This window comes from Manacus vitellinus, unplaced genomic scaffold (assembly GCF_001715985.3).
Source record: "Manacus vitellinus isolate BGI_N305 unplaced genomic scaffold, ASM171598v3 scaffold_2_pilon, whole genome shotgun sequence".
Lineage (NCBI taxonomy): Eukaryota > Metazoa > Chordata > Aves > Passeriformes > Pipridae > Manacus > Manacus vitellinus.
The window spans coordinates 10,178,321-10,196,620 of NW_021940208.1; positions in this window are offsets into that span (position 1 = coordinate 10,178,321).

Consider the following 18,300-nt stretch of genomic DNA (forward strand, 5'->3'; position numbering starts at 1 on the left):
GAACCACTGTCACTCGGTTCTCTCTTGTCTGAGACATCCATCCTTCAAAGCAGAATTCTCCCATGTTGACTTAATGGCCGCATGCAAGTTTAAAAGGAGAAACATGAGCTAAAAATAATCCACTTCTTTTTGAACATGAGAAAAAGAAGAAAAAGAAACCACTTTATAGTGAGAGCAAACATATTAGAGACTTCATAAAAACAAACCTAGCACCACAGTAGCTGAGCTCTGCAGTCTGCAAGGTGGCCTGGGGAAAGGCATGGCCTCCTTCCAAAGGAAACTGAAGTTGGACAGCCTGTCTGGGGTAAAGTCACGCTACATGTGTGACCCAGGTCAGAGCCCAGGTCCCTGAACCCCTGAGTAAAATGGCACAGGTGTTTATGTCTAAGGCTGCAGAGGGATGAGAACAGCTGGCTGTTGCTGTAAAGGGGTCTTCCCATCCTGACCAGCACTCTTGATGTTTTCCTGTGCCCTTCTGGTATCAAGTGTGTCCTCAGTGAACTAATTCAGAGGGCTGAAGCTGTAGGAAACAGCCCAGAAAAATAACCCCAACCCCATCAAAGATAGTTTTCTACTGAATTTAGCAATTGCACTGGCTCCCCAAAGGGAGAGAAGAACCACTATGAATGAAGGGTGGTATATCATAGATGGAAACAGGGATGCAGGAAGGCAGCCAGGCGTGCTGGGATGCTAGGACCTCTCCTTTCAGCAGCAGCAAGGTTTATCTCTGCTGGTCATGGAAGAGCATCCCAAACTGCATTTGTAGAGCATGAGGTCTGCATTTCCATAAAGAAATCCAAACACAAAGCAGGACCATTTTAAATATTGTCTTTGTATCTCCACACCTGGCATCAGCAACTTCCATATGGCCTTTATCCTCTGCTTTTAGCTAAATGTTTTGTAAACTCGCTGTTTGCTGTGTCTAGGGGTGAAGCAGTCATAGCAGGACATGCAGCATAACCAGTCGGCAAATATTTTAGTCCTTTTTAGGAAGCCATTCTTTCTCACAGACTTTTGCATGGTTGCCAATAGGCATGTTACAGCTCCTTCATAGCTGTTGAGTTCTGCTTCCAGAGCCGGTTGCCTGCACGCTCAAGTTGACAGTTATGGAATGGCTGGTGAGGGCTGGAGCTTGAGGAAGAGCTATATCTTGCCCTGTGTGTTTGGTAGCAGGAGTGAGTAAAATTCACAGCTGAGCAGTCTGCATGGCTCTGAGATGTATTAGCAAGTGTGGTCTTTGTATAGGAATCCAAGAAGTGACTTGCCTTCTTATCTGACTTCAAAGACAGTGGATTGTAGTGTTCAAACTAATATGAGTATGCATTCCTGGGTGTAGGCATTGAAGGATGCTAAAAGAACTGTGTTGTGGCTTTGGTCAGAGGTTTAAGGTGCTTGAATATTACTTTGCCAGGGGACAGGGTGAAGATTTATTGGCAAAGACACAGCTTTAATTTAAATGGAGTGAGCTGAACTGAAGAAATGACCTCACATGGCACTCTTGCCTTACCTATAGGTCAACTGGCTCATGAATTCTGCTTTAGTGTTAGAAACACTTAATTCTGGACAAGGCTGAGCAGGTCATATGCCTGTTTCATACCATGGCCCCATAGATAACAAGATGTTGATATTCCCATTTGCCCTGAAGTCACTGGTGTCCTCCAGCTGGGTTGGAGACCATGCAGACATGCAGATGACAGTGGTGACCCTTGGCAGCTTATGCAGCACCAAAGCAGCCAGAATGAGTCCAGGAATACTGCTCATTTCTTCCATTAGCTCATCAGAGACTCAGACTCATACATCCCATATTACCAGCAGTTAATTGTGAGCTCAGAGACAAGAGTGGGTGCTTTCCCAGGAAGACCCTTGCAGTAGAACAGAGCATTTTACTGAAAGCCTGCCAACATCTAGGCTGATACTCCTCCACTGTTTTCCCTCTGACAGGGTAAACTGTATTATCCTGTGGGGTCTAGCCCAAGTGCCAGGATCTTTAGCAGATTTGTTAAAATTCTACCTGGGAATTTTTCCATTTCTCATTTTCATATGATTAAGATTCCATTTAGAAATGTCATTCCAGTTCTGTTTGGCACTTTTTACTTATGGAAAGAAGTGGAAGGATACTTAACATAGTCATGTAAACAATTGTCATTAACTGTTTAAACAATGGCAAATTAGGTCAAAGGAAGCTTGAATTAAATAAGCACACACACGCACACACTATGATTTCACCTCCTAAATTTTTAGAAGGATCTGTACATGTCTTCTTTCGCACCTTCTCTTCACCTATACTGTTTCTAAACTCTCCTTCTTTAACCTACCTGTGCCAAAGAAGCAGGACATGGTATAAAGGACTTGGACATATCCAGATATGGAAGAAGCTGCTGGTTTTCTCACTTGAATTGAATTGGGAGATACGATTCATACAAAGAGATTCTGGGACCTGAGGAACAACAACTGAACAGAAAAAGACACAAGCCCTTTACATCATTGTATGAGATAGTCTTTGCTAAATAACAGCCAGATCATAGGAAATAAGTGGTTGAGGGAAATAGGTAAGGAGAAAATTTGTGACATGGAAAAAAGCAGGTCTGCTATTAAAAGTCTCAGGGAAACCAGAGAATATTTACTGAAAATGAAACACTTTCAGTCTAAATGAAACACTTTCAATCTCTCTCTGCAAGACAGTATTTTGAGAGTATTGAAATAGAGCCTGAAATAGGTATTGACTTGAATTCCCTGATTTTGCCTGTCTATCCATATATTTCAATTTATCAGTGGGATCTCTTCATCCTAGTTTTATAATATGGAGCTGCTAATAGTAATAATGTTAGTTACTTTTCTGCTTCATCTGAGCATTTTGTCCAGGTTCTATTGCAAACTGAGAGATGGCATGTAGATATAGGCTCAAAGGCTGATTTTAATTAAACAGAAATTCAGATTCTTTTTTGATGTCTGTATCCTCCTCTTGAGTATTATCAGCAATAACAAAGCTGAAATCACTTCCGCACTTGTATTTAGTGTATAAACAAGTTCCATAAGTTGCATGTCATTTCCTTTCAGCAATGTGTGACTTGGTAGCTTAAAAGGCGTGGTCACAAAATGATTTCAGTCCATTGGTGTTATATCGTCCATCAGTGAACAAGAGTTAGGACAGAATCCAATGCCCAAGAATTCTGAGGTTTGCAGAATTAAACTGGAATACAAAAGTTTGCAATTATGGCACCCTTATTTCATAAGTGGCAATATATGGGAGCCATACTCTGAATTTAAACATGGCCTGAGCAGTGGGTGAGGCAGGAAGCTCTGTGGTTATGAGACTCAATTCATTCACTATTTCCTCTTTACCACTTGAAAATTTAGGTAATCAGTTACAGCCAATCTTGGTCTTTAGTTCATGTTGTATATTTTAATGTTGGAATTTCATACAGTATCTGTTTTCCTTCTTGTGTGCTTCTTAAGTAGAAAGTCTTCTGGGTACATATGACTTGTGATAGATTCAACATACTTATTTATTCCAGCACAGAGATTAGAACAAGCCTTTTAAATAACGATTAATGAACTTGACCAGTGCTTGGTGCAGTCTTAAGCTTCGTGTGGCAGGGGTCTATTTTTTGAAGGACACTTGTATATTAATAAACTTTGAATTCACTGACATCTTCATATTTCTTTGACTCTTTTTTGATCTGGATATGATCAACATTTTATATAGTGGTCTACACTGATCTTTAAATAGCTGCCAGTAGACTATGAGTACCAAATATAAGTTTTACCTTTGTGGCTTACCATCTTTAGCTGGAGATCAACATCATTTGTGCAATCCATTATTTCTTTATTTTGACAAATGCTTGTTAGAGAGTGTATAGTATTCCAGCCATCCTCCTCTACCCCCCTCTAAAAACTCATATGTGTGATCATCATATACATTGTAGACATTTGGGAAATATTAGTATGGATATAACAGCCACACAGTTTTTTATCTTGTCCTCACTGTAGATGCCTTATGCACTGGCTCTGACCTCTGAGTCAGGCTTTGCCAAAGAGAGATGGAGGTGGTAAGGGAACATACAGAACAGTGGAAGACACCATGATTTGATTCAAAATTCCTGGTGCCTCCACCACTGACAAAACCACATATTTTTCAAATGGCCCATACTTCTGAATCAAATGGCTTCTGTGCTTTCAGAGGGTACAAAAATCACAAGGCGGTGGTACCTCCTGTGGAGCTGCTCACCTGCTCAGGCATGCCAATAACCACCTCAGAGCCTTGCTCCAAGCAGCCCTGCACTCCCAGAGGTTTCACCTGGCAGAAGAATGTCTTTGAAAAATGTGATGAAGAGGGAAATCTTTAGATGCTACCAGAGCAGACAAGGGTGTAATTCATCAGCCTTGTAATAAAATTGGCAATTAGAGGTTTTTGGAGATGTTCTGACACACAGTGTCACAGACCAGAGGGCAATTCCAGACATGAGAAGCCAAAAGAATTGAATATTGGTTGTATGTCTAAAAGATGGGAAACATTTACTTAGTTTAAATTCTTGTAAAAGAGAAAAAAAGGCTAGTTAAGTTTCAAATCACTCCTGTAACAATGCTGACTAGTGAGGGTGTCGTCGTTTTGCATTTGTGGCAATGCTAAGCTAAAAGTAAATTTTCAGCTTTTCACATCTCTATTAAGCCTGAATGCCAAAGAATACTCTTATTTTGAATATCAGTTCAAATAATCAAACACAGCAGTTAACACACTAAACTGCCTTGGAACACCATACCAAAATGTTTCTTGTCTAAAAAAAAAGGATGATTTTTAATAAATACTGCAACTATTAGATTTGAAATCTATTAAATTGATATTAAAAATTACTTTGAGCATATGATTTTTGTAGTTAACAGAGAACCACTTATGATCTCAGGAATGCAGACTCAGGCCAAAGTTAAATTACTAATTAATATGTCACTTTCTAACAGTGTCTTCCTCCAGCTGACCACTGCCTGCCTGCAGAGGGATTACTGCGCTCTCAGAACATCTAGCTGAGGTATTAAAATGAATTCAAGTTACCTCATCCAAAATAAGTTGAGCAGTTAAACCTTTGTATCTTTAATTGTTTGATCAAAGTGATCTGAGTGAGGTGTGTCAGGGAGGGATGGTCTCTGCTGCAGAGCAGAGAGAGGGGTTGGTGGGCATCAGTTTCTCCAGCTGTCACTGCTGGGGATGGCACAAGAGCCAAGTTTGCACGGGCAGTCATGAACTTGGACAGGGATTAGGTTTCAGATGTTAAATTAAATTACTTTTTCATGCTCGCAGTGTTCTCAAGGAATTGGACTCACAAGAATTCATTGGAAATGATTATCCAGTGGCCTCCAGCTAACTAAAAAGACACAGTGTAGGCTTATCAGGATGATGCGTCACTAGAGTTTCGTAAGTCGTGATCAAAGTCTTTTCTCTCCAAAGTTCCTTAATTATCTTAATGCCTCACATGCTGAAGACCCACTAAACTGTTCCCAGATCTAAGAGAAGCTGATCAGGTGTATGTGAACAGGAGGAAGTTCTGTGGGTTGTCACAGAGGACATTTGAGGAATGAAGCAATAGGTAGCTGCGTAATTCATAATGACTGATTTTTCCCTAGAACATGCATTTACAACACACATAGTGCTTGTCAGTGCATCTCCTCTGTCCTTACTGCAAACACCTCATCATAAACCATCATGATTTCCAGATTGTACATGAGCTTCTTGAGTGGAAGACACTTCATCCAGTGCCCCGAGTACTTTCTCAGTAGCTATGGAAGGACAAACTAAGGAAGACGTACACAATGCCTTTCAAAGATGAGTTGGAAACCAAATTACATGGCTGTGCTGAACACCAAAATCCTCAGAATCAACACACACACACAGTTATAGCACATTATGATCTCCCTCCCAGTCACTACTCTACCTGCTGTCAACAGGTCAAAACTTGTCTTTCTCTTTTTTCCAGAGATATCTTTGGAATTATTTATTTTCCCAGAGAAATTTTGGTTAGCCTTACCTGTCTCTTACTAACAGTTTCTCAGCCCCCAAAATAGCAACTGTCTTTGCCTATGGAGATTGCATGATGTACCCATAACTAAACACTAAATAAATAATCTCATATTGCATTTGATTCTGAAGTCACCTGCTTCTCTTTCACAATCCCCCCCCAAAAAAAATTTCTGGCATGAACATTTTGCTATCTAATAAGAATTTCTTTTATCCATGCTATTTAGCAAATGGATACCTACAACATTAAAAAAATAGTAATCAGATTCAGATTAATTAGAATTCCAAATATCAGAAAGCCATGGGGAATAGGTTCTAGTTTTTTCAATATATTTTGGACAATTTTTTTCACATTTTTGTGTTTGTTGAAGTGGTTACTGATCTTCTGACTTGCATTGCAAAATATAGGGTTAGAATTGCCCCAGGTAACACATAATTATCCTTTCAGACACTGGAATTCTTGAAGGAGCTACACTGTGGTCAATTTGTCATTGTAACATCCAAATTTTTTTTTTTTTCAGAAGTGAGATGATGTGTAAAATGGATTATTAGTTCATTCCTCTAACATCTATGTCATATAGTCTCTCCTCATTCTACCTGAGAACTCAAATAATATCTGTGAAGCAATTAAAAAGTCAACAAAATAGAGAGAGGTATTATCATTCTAATCACAGGAGATGTAAAATGAATAAAGGGAATAATTTCTTTGTTGTTCAGATATTATTATTGTTAGTTGAAGACATGAAATGAAAAGAGAGAAGGAACATTTAAAATTTTGATTTCTCTCTATTTTTCAGCTGAAAAACCTCATTCTTTTGACATGCCAAAATTCTGCAAGAACCAGGTTGATCTTCCTTTATGTTCTGGAAAAATGTAAAGGTAAGGAACAGTTCAACCCAATGCATATTGCAATACATCTGAAACCAGCTTCTAATACAACATCTAACAATTGTTTCCATGGTTTATTTCTTCTGAAGAGAAGTATTCTGTATCGCTTATTCTCAAGTCTTGCAAAGAAAGGACTTCTGTTTCCTCTGATGGGATAACACTAAGAAAAGTGTCATTGACATGAAAGATTGCTCATTTTATGTAAAGTGAGCAACAATCTGGTCTGAATTTTTGTTGGTGTCACAGAGATTTCACAAACGGGAGAGTGAAAAAAATTCTCCTGTTGCAAAAATGGCTCAAACATGGTTCAATTTTAATAAAAATCATAATTGGGTAGAAAATGAAACAAATTGCTGCCCACTTAAATAATTCCAGACAATATGAATTAGTCACTGAATTTGTGTTAACAATAATCGTACAAGACCCTTAAATTATTAATAGAGAATATTTCATTATTTCTCAAACATAATATTCTTGGCAACTGCTTGGTTTTTTTTCCTACAACAACAAAGTTTCTTTCCCTTTCCCTTAAAAATATATACTAGTCAAATACACTCAAAATTTCCCACATTATATTTTAGCTCTTCCAAACTTCTACACCCACTGTTACTTCACATATTTAGAAACCAGTCAAAAGCTGCCCAAAGCTGACAAATAAAGGGAAAGAGCTTATTTACAATAAATTTTAAACCACATTAAATGTGGAAGTTGTTGAGTGGCAAGAGCACTGAAAACATTTGAGGCCAGTTTTTCTCCTGAACTTGGCAAATTTTAATTTCTGGTTTTCACTTCTTCTTTTTTTTTTTTTTTAATACTCTTAGAATTAAGGCATGAAATCCAATCAAGTATATATTGCTTGTAAAGCATATTTTAAACTTAGCTGGAAAAAATAATTTTTTTTCTTAAAACACAATATATGAAGGAGTGCTAATGTTCAGCTAAGTGCTCAGAAACAGAGATACATAGTTGCTAAACTTCCACTAGTACCACAGATGATACACACACCCATCCATCCATCCATGCTGTTTACCTATGAACATACCTCATATATAAAGCAACACAGTGAACGTAAGCATAGGCATGTAGATGGGTAATTATGGTGAAAGAATAAAGTTAGATCTCTGATGCTTCTGTCTAACAGGCTGCCTTTCCCACTCTTGGATCAGAACATCCTTACCACCAAAGTATTATATCACAGATGAATAACCACTCATACACACAAAATACTGAAACACAGCTCTAACAAAAAGAAAATGAAAGCAGCAATCTGACAAAAACTATCATGTAACTTTCCAAACTGCAATAACCATGTCCATCAGAGCAAGGGGAGACCAACGCTCAAAGCTGGACTTGTGATTTCTTCTATGACAACTAATGAGAAAACCTAAGCACAATCTGTGTGCCCAAAAACAGATGGAGAGCAAGGAGAGATGGACAACTGTAGCAGTTGCTTGTATACCTTGGCTCGTCCTCTCTACCCTAAACCTTTTGTAAAAAAATTAATAAGATTTCTGGATGCACAGTTGACCTTGGAGAGGAGAAAATTTACAGGTAAAGAGATTAGAAGGAGTATATATTCCTCCATTGAACTAGCAGAGCCTGAAGGAGGAAGGACATGAAGGAAGGTCTTTGTAGAGGACTGGAGTACATTGGTGCAGTCATGTCCTTCATTACTACTAAGACCCCAGCATACTAAGGATGAGCTTCATTTATACTTTCATCTGTGTAAAGGCAGGGATGGAGTTTGTTGGTAGTGTAGCTTCCATTACTCTCCAGAGGTATCTGGAGAACAGAATTCCCTCAAACTGCCAGAAATAACTCCTTTGGGATGACCTGAGCCAATCCTTAGAGTTTCCTCTGTTTGTCCACTAACCATAAAAAGAGTTTTATAACAGTGAGATAAATCCTTCCACAAGAGACATTTCACATTTTGGTGCAGCCGTACAAATAATTTTGTATTTTTCCTTTTAGTAAAATAGATAGTGCCAAAACCAACTAGTTGTCATGATAACCACTGAATCATTAGCACAAGGAATGGTAAACATGGACAAGAATGTGTTCTGCTCACAAGCAATTTATAGGAGAGTCAATCTGATCAATTATAGGTAATAGTGTTATTGGTATAAGAATAATAATGAAAAAAAGGCAAAAGCATCTTGTTAACTATTAAACAAAGAATAATGTGGAAAGTGCAATAGGATTTTCATTGTCCTATGACAATAAAAGAACCATATCTACATAATTTTTCTGGAGACCTTTCTAGGAAAAAAATCTCCAGTGCTGTCATTGATACCACACTTCATTTGGGGAATTAAGCAGAATGCACCAATATATCTCAGTCCCTCCCAGCAGGCATTTCAGGAAAGGAACATTTAACCTAAATTGTATTGCTGGAAAGTAATTTTTTCTCAGTAATCCATACCAGTTTTCTTGAAGGTAATTCTCTTGCAAGAATATTAAAATGGTGCATGACTCAAGTGTTTGTAATTTACTTAGCACAGTGATTCAATTAGCAGTATCTGCTTGAGGCTCTGTTTGGAGCAAAGCCTATGGGGAAGAATTTGCATTTCTCTGAAGCAGTCACGTACCCACTTCCACACCTGGCAGAACTGATCTGGTGGGGACTGAACAAATGCCCAGGAGACATAGGTCTGTGGGAATGAGGAAACAGGGGAATATTCTGAAAATCACATGTGCTCTAACAAAGGCCTGGGCACTGATCCTTCCCAAGAAGTAGCTGAGGCCAACAGTTGTTCCAGGAATTTGCTTGAGAGAATATATTCGGTGTGTATCGCCTTGATTCTGAGGAACATCTACATCAGTAAATAGTGCCGTTGGTATTAGTGCAGGTGAGGCAGCACCTTGTGTGTCATGTAGGCAAACATGACATGTCATGCCAAGCTGGGAGCAGCAGGTGGATGACAGCAGCCTCTGGGGACACCGACCCAAGTTAATAAAGACAGTCACCCACTGTTCCTGGAAAGTATGGTGCGCCTTGTGGCCTCCTACAGCTGAGCTTTCATGCCTTCCCTGCTCTACAACAATGTTTCGCTGGTGCTTTCAGTGGGGGTGCCTGGGTGTGCCCACAGGCTCTGCCTGCAGGGTGGCGACTGGCACTGGGGACAGGCTGAGCACCAAAACCCACGGTCAGTCATTCGCCACCCTGTCCTTGCCAGCAGAGCAACCTTGGTGTAGTCTCTTCTGATGGACACAGGCAATATTTTCCCCACAAGCCATGGCAGCTGCCAAAGATGGGAAGAAAATTAAGTTAGAAAAAGGTTCCTTCCCTACTTTTCCCAGTGCACTACTAGCCCCCATACCAGGAACAGAGCCTGCCTTCCGAGTGGCTGCCACCCCATACAGGGTCTCATTGCACTTGGCAGAGACACCACTGCCCTCTTCTCCTAGGCCCAGAACAGAGGAGATGGACTGACAAGCTCAGATGTAGTTTTCTGAGATCTCACTTTAGAATACTTAAATGGTGGGTTTTGGCACATTACTATTTACCGGACACCTCTGCAGAAGAAATACCAATCCTATAGCCAACTGATTTACCTATCTGTAAATCTGAATTTATCAATTGCACAATACTGATGGGTCTGGACTGTTTCTTCTATTTGTAGTAGCACAGGTTATGTGAAAAAACACAGAAAACTGAAAGAGATGTAATCCAGTAATTCCTCTCCAGAGATCTACCTTTCCTCTTTTACTTTCCTATTATCAAAAAGAGCAAGAGTTTGGCTTATTTCTGTCTTCTCCCACGTGTCTACCCTATTTTTCCAAGAGCATTATTGACCACAGAGGCTTTCTGAATCTTTCTGTATCATTCATTTTTTATGTCCTCAAGCGTAGTTTTAAAGCATTAGTACAATGGAGATTCACTTATTCAAAACAATTGCTTAGAAGTTAATATATTGCTTTTCTTCCTTTTTGCTACTTTGTTATGTATTTTACACATTCTCATGAATCCTTTTTATTTTATTTCTCTTTTGCATAATACTCTTGAATTTTAACTTGAATTTTTTTAACTCAACTCATCTTTAATTTTTGACTGTAAACAAAGACACCAAACATTTCAATGCTGAAGACTTTTAAATGTATTACACAGTATCTCAGAACAAGATTCCAAGGACAGAGTTAGCAATAACATGACAGAACAACAAGTGTGAGTGGAACATAATTATCTGCACGTTTGGGCAGATATAAGAAACCAGAAAGGGATGATCAGTTTGCCTTAAGCATTATGATGTGATGGAATAAAACCAAGCAATCCAGTTCAAAAGAAAAGCAATTTATCTGGATCATAATTGTATGCAGTTGAGTATCTGATTGCTGTTCCTATGTAGATTCTGAACATATTCTTTGGAATTCTTTTAGAGAAATAAAGGCTATGAAAGTGATCTTCAGGAAGGAAATCGAAAATTGAATTCCCTTGATGCTGGATCTCTCCTTTTGAATGATTAGCGTACAGAGGATGTCATTCATTTCACTCTAAAACACACATTTAAAATACTTTAATAGAGTTTTGTAAGAAGATTCTGCTGCTTTGCTTTAACTGTAACATAAGATTAAAGGTAATTAGCATGGGTCTGAACATTTTTGTTTAATCAGAAGGACTCACCCTAGCTTCCTAAGAAAAACAGTTGCAGGCTCCAGATGAACCTTGGTATTATAGTCAACACGGTATTTACCAACAATCATTGCCCCCATTATGAAGTATTTCTAATTTGGCTTTTGCTTTGCTAAATACCAAGAGTATTAAGGAAGAGCTGACTACAAAATGTGTAATTGCACTGACTAAGTAACAGCATTTTAACTTTCATTGGGCAAAATCAATGAATCGATCAGAAGTCAGCTGGAGTGAAACATTCAGGTACTAGAATGAGAGATCTGAATTTTCTGAGTCCAAAGGCTAAAAGAAACTAGATACCCAAAAAATAAAATCTTCAAGAATTACTTCAGCATATCAATAATTATTTGATTTAAAAAAAAAAAAAGTAGCTGAGGTGTTATATGTAAGGATCAGAAACCTGGCTAAATCTAAGTCTTCCATAAATGTAGATTCTTAATAGATTTCATTAGGTTAAGAGCATAGGCATTCAGTTTCCTTATTACAGTCAATGAAGAAAACCAGATGCTTTCAGACAGAAACTGAGATGTTAGTAGTTTGAATCACTTTCTGCCTATCTTTCTTCATTGACTATATGGGAAGCAGAGGATAATGCTACATCTGGCTTCATCAAGAGGCCTGAGGTTAATTGGAATGAAGGCTCTAACTGAGAGGTTAGGAAATACAGGGATAAAGTAAAAGCTCTCAAACCAAATTAGGCCTTGAAACAAAAATTAGGTAGCAAGAAAAATGTCAATCTTGTAGAGAGATTAAGAAAAGAGAACAAGAAGAAACAAAGATGAAAGGTGTAAAGTGGGATAGAAATTTAGGATATTTTAGGTATGGCTTGAAAGCAAAATTTTTCATTCCACTTTTCAGTAGGAATACTGACACTGAATGTAAGACAAATACCAGGCAGGTAAAAGGAGGTAGGTATGGAGTAGAAAGTCACATTTTTATGCTGAAGTATAATTCAGAGAAAAATAAATGAAATGAAACTCAAAAAAAAGTCAATAAGCAAATGCTGGAATAAATTTGTTGAAAAGGGGTGACAGATAATTAATAAAATTTAAGAAATATAACACCCATATAGGATGTGATGAAACAGCAATCCAGGTGAAAGAAACCCTGTTAATCCAACCATAGTATGCAAAGCATTAAATGCATTTGAAGGTGATGATAACTAAACATGGAAGCTAACAAAATATATGTATGGCATGAACTTAACAAAATAGTGTGATCAATGAGCTTCATATCCTCCTTTGACTAATGCAAATGTTTTTATATGCAATGTAAATGTGTTAGATCACATTTTCTTGGCTTCAGTAAAGCATTTGAAGCAATACCAAAGGAAAATAAGTTAAAATGGAGAACATGATGATAAGAAGTAGAACTACAAGGAGAACAAGGATCTAACTACAGAGATCACTACATGGTATGCTAAGAGAACTGAAGATCTTGAGAGACTGACAAAGTCATGGGATCTTTTTTCTTTAGTAATATAACTTTAGACTAGGTTCCAAAAAACTAACTCAGAGGCATCATCAGTACTCAAGAAGATGATGCAGGATGACCCTGGGAACTCATATACAAGAGAAAGTCTGAAACTGCAAAATATGAAATTGAAGACTGTCAGGAGGCTGATGTGATTCCTTAATCATAATCCTTCTAATACTCTCAAAGACTTTGCCAAAGAGGTGTTTTCATCACCTGTCAGTACTGAGATTTCCCAAAGCATCAGATACAACACACTTATTGAAGCTGTAGAGATCTTCCAGATGTTACACCAGATGCAAGACACTTTTACAGTATGTCCATTTGCCTTTTCAGTCTTGTGAGGATGGAGCGTGTGCCATACAAGTCCCCTCCACTTAGACAATACATTTTGTGTCCAGAGAGCTGAATGTTTCATACTCGAGACAAGAAAAAAGCAACAAACAAAAAACACTTATGAAAGATACTGTGGTAAATTATACCAATCCTTCCTAGCTGGTATTCTGAGTTTATTGCTCACAGTCTCTTCAGAATCCTTTGTACAGTATCTTTTTCCTTTTGCTGTGGCAAACCAGAGAACTCAGTACCCTGACAGGTATCCTGTCAGATGGTGCTTACTGTGCGTGCTTGTTAAAATATTATATAACCTCTGATGTGAATCTCATTCACACAACATCCCTTATGTCCTAGGACCGTGGGGTTTTGTTGTTGTTGGGGTTGTTTGTTTGGTTTTTTGTTTGTTTTGTTTTGTTTTTATTTGTTTTTGTTTAAATTATAATTTTTAAAATTAAATAAAAAATTAATATTAAAAATGAACACTGAGTTATATATTGATTAGAAAACTTCTGGGATATACATAAGAAAATTGGTATCTTCTTTTTCTTTCATTCTGCTTATTGTGTTCAGCTAATTTTATTGTATTTTTACCTATGTTAGGAACAGCTGAGTCACCTTTAGATGCATAAATTTATCTCCATTGACTATACGGAATGTCTAGACAATTTGACCTTCAGATGACTAAAGTCAAGTAAAAATTAATCCTAAACTAAGGGTCCCAAAAGTAATAGTCTAAAATGTATGATATTTCAGGGGCTAGTTGAAACAGCTTTGGTCTAACTTCAGTTTCTTCTCTCCAGTCAGTCAAGATTCTTATTCATTTATGCATATGCCTCTAAAAAATTTAAACCAATTGAACTTAGTCTTCCCCTCCCCTTTTATCCCATTTTCTCATTATTTCAACTTCTAACAAACAAAAAAAAGAAAAATAAACAAAAATATTTATTCTGGTAAAATAGTAGACTATGTGTTAAGAAGCTGGTCTCCATGCAGAGAGGGTCTGTGAAGTGGACCCCAACAACATCCCAACACAACATCACAGAAGCCCCTCGGCCTCCCAAAGGCTGCCATGTGCTTACCGGGAACATGTGCCCAGCTCAGACATGAGGAAGATCCCTCTTCTTAATACCATATTCAGTAGGTCATGAGGGCTCCAGCCTTTTACCTCTGCTATGGCTTGGTCCTCAATCTGCTCAAAAGGACATGCAAGAAAAAGTGAGCCTCTGTTGAACAGTAGAGATGATTAAGCAATTTGTACAACTTTAGGGATACCCCAGGATGACGCAGAAAGAGAACAAGACTGAAAAATAATGAGAGTCCTTTAGGTAATGTAAATCAGGTTTAGCTTATGAATATGAATGAAGCATGTTGTCTTTATTTAGAGCGTTGATACCTTCAATAATCGCCAAAGACTTTTACTTTCCTTATATGTTTGGACAGCAAGTTAATATTTTTATTTTGCATTGTTTTGTGGTTTTGTTTCTGTGATAAGAATGAAAATTGTTTCATTTACGTAACTCCTGGTGCCAGTATCACCAGCAATATGACTTGAGGAAATGGAATGAAGCTGCATCAGGGGAAATTCAGATTGGACATTAAGACAAGGTTCTTCACTGAGAGAGCTGTAGGTCAGTGGTATAGACTGCCCAAGGAACTGGTCATGGCACCAAGCCTGCCAGAGTTCTGGAAACTAATTGTGAAGCCACTGGGGTTTTCCCTCAGATTAATAAATAATTTCTAAAACCAAACTAATTCTTTTAACAAAATAATTTATATCTTTTCAAAAGAGGAATTTATCTTTCCTCTCACAGTCAATCAGTTCTACTTGAAAGATACATCAACTCTCCCTTCAGCTCAAATTGAAATTTGTGTGCATGATGTCTGTTATTTGACAAGTGAAACTTGATTCAATGAATGAAAAGAAATTACACTAATTCAGAAGTGATTCAATGGATAGAAAAGTATTCATTATTAAAAAAGAAATAATTGCTGCAGTGTACTGTTTCTGCTGGTTTTTTCTCACAGCTAAGTATGAAAAAGGAGTTTTACAATTTATCCTGTAGTTCCATTGCACAAAAAGTTTTCCTTCTTTCTGACAAGCTTATTTTCTTTATTTTTTTTCTGTAATACCATGGAAACATTTCACCTGGTCTGCTGAAAAAAATCTTTATGCAAGCACACATTGTTTTCTGGATTTGTACTTTCTCTTAAGAGCCCTGTAGGTTCTCCTGTACCTTCCTTCACTGACTAATTCTATTTTGCAATCTTTCATTAGAAGAAATGTGCCCCTTATGTTCCATCATCTGCCATCATGTGTTATAACCTGTTCACTGCCAGGTGTTTTGGGGACAAGACTGTAACTGCGAAGGACATTTGCATTGCAGCTCCTTACCTGCAGGTGTTTTCTGCTGTATAATACTTGAGCCTTTGAAACTGAATGACATGAAAAATTTTAAGGCACTTGGAGCTGGGCAAGGGGGAAGAAATGAGTTGCTTAGTGAGATGCCTGATTCATGTCATTTATGTGACAGCAGAGCCCAGGGGATCCAATCAGAATGGGGGTCCTGCTTGCTTCAATGACATTGAAAGGCAGATACTGCTACAGAAATCACATATAAACACATTGTCAGGCTAGGGACTAAAGCTGCTCTTTCAACACTAATCAAAACTATATTAATCTTCACGCAAGTCCTAGCAAGCATTATTTCCTGTTACGTGATACACCATAGGCTCGTGTGTTTGTTCTTTTGCTGGGTGCAGAAAGGCCCTCCAGGTCTTCAATATTTACTCCATGCCATCTGAAGCAAGAATACCTGACACAACAAATGAGAAAGGGTTTGTGGCAGCTGAAAGCTGAAATAAAACTAAATTCGTGCAATCTGCTCAATGGAAACATCTAATGATTCAAAGTGAGGAAGTAGACTAGTCAACTTGATCATGCTAGACAAGTACTACACCCACACAATAAATCTGGGATGTTCCCAAGAACAAAACTCAACAATTACTTATTATGGTCTCCAATATCAGAAATAACTGAAAATACTGCTGAGCAGTATGGAACAGCAGTATGGATCTTTCTCAGATCTCCACAGAAAAATTGTTTGAATTTGAATGTATTTTAACTGTTTAAGTAACAATTAAACATAGTCTCAGATACTCCAGAAATGTAACATTTTTTTAATTCTTTCTGTTAAAAGCTGTGGAAGTGACCGCAATGACTCTGCCTGTGAAGGCACATCTCTGGCATCATCATTCTACCACCAACTGGCATGTTTGCTCTTTGCTTCTTATCATTGTAATGGGAAGGAATGAAGACAACACAACAACCCAAAGCTGCTTCTTAATTAATCCCACACATGGGGCTACACAGCTTTCCTTGGCATTGCTTGTGTTGAGTAGCCACAGAAATGTTTTTCAGGAACGTACGTTATTTAAAACTGAACAGAAAGTCCCAGTAAATCTTCCCTTTTGAGAGACTTGAGAATGCAGGATCTGGTAAACCAGCTCATGGAAAATGTTTACTGTTTATGTAAAAACAACTCATCCTTCATCCTCTGAAACTTCAAACAGGAAGAGTTCAGCCTGACTCTGGAAATAATCCAGAGAGAATAAACAGGCAGGCTTGGAAGCCTTTTCTCTCTGTAGCTCTGCATAAAAGCCTACCACTTTCTTAGCAGAGGGTCCAGTATAGACGATACTTTAAAAATAAAAACTTATTAACCAAGCACTCTTTGTATGAAAACCTGAAGATAAAATGTCATGCCATTCAGTGTTATCTATAAGAAAGCCAGGGCCCTTAAGCATCTTCCCTACATCTAAGAAAAGCCATCTGGGAGTAATTCCCAGTTCTCAGGTACCTGGATATGTTTCAGATTCCTCTGGGAATCAAATCAAGCACAAACTATATCTACCACAGAAAGGAAACTAAGCAGCAAAAGACCTGCTCTACATTTCTTGTGTAAGTGGGATGCATTATAGCATTGAACTGCCCTGCAGTCCAGGCAGTCTGAGACAGTTACCTGTCCTCACATCCTCTGGCCATCACTTGCCTCCTTCCCTTCCCTACTCCCTGCCAGGCCCTCTTCATGGTGGGCCTTCTCTCTGTCTTTGCTGTTCTGCCTAGTGCCTTCTCCAGCCAACGGTATGCCATTCAAACATGGGGAAAAGGAATACACTACCAACGGGCTCTGACTCCTGCAGGCTGGAGCTCTGTTCATGGGCTACTGCAGTTCTACCTGCCAGCTCAACGTGCGTTGCATCTACGTGGAGCATAAACTCTTTGGAGAAGAAATTGACTCATCACAACTGAAGTTACGAAGACTGTTTTTACCTGGTCCACAAGAAACAGTATGCCTGTGCCAAAACAGAAGTTTTACCTCACGTTCAGTGGCCCCTAAAAACTGTCTCTGCTTCTTCTCCAGCATTTCAGAAGAAGCCAGAATCCCTTCTAGTCATTCTCAAAGCAAGTCACGAATGATACAGTAATTATCCTATCATATAGGCTTGTAGTATCTGTGTTGACTATGCAGACACAGAGTATGTTGTTGTTTAGTCATCACACACAGAGGAAGTGAGGCTAATTATGTCACTGAGACATTTTTAAAAATAGACATTTTACATGTGAACTATTTTCAGCAACAAATGGCAATGCTAGAAATAATACTGCGAATTGTTTTGATTATTTCATCTCATCAAAATTTAGTCTACCCTCTCTGAGCCTAAACACATCTGTGCCACCTACACAGCTGCGGTTGTTATAAGGTGTGTCGGGCAGTGGTGGTGGAATTACAGCTCTGTGATCTTGTAGCCTAATCTGTGATGATTAATCTACCCCTGCATTTCAGCATTGGACCAAAAATGTGGGTCTCACATATTTGTAAAAGTTGACTTGATGTTTCTTGCTCCTGAGAGTTTTGTTTTTACATATCCTCCCTTGTAAGGATAATAGCATTGGTGAGTTTTCTGG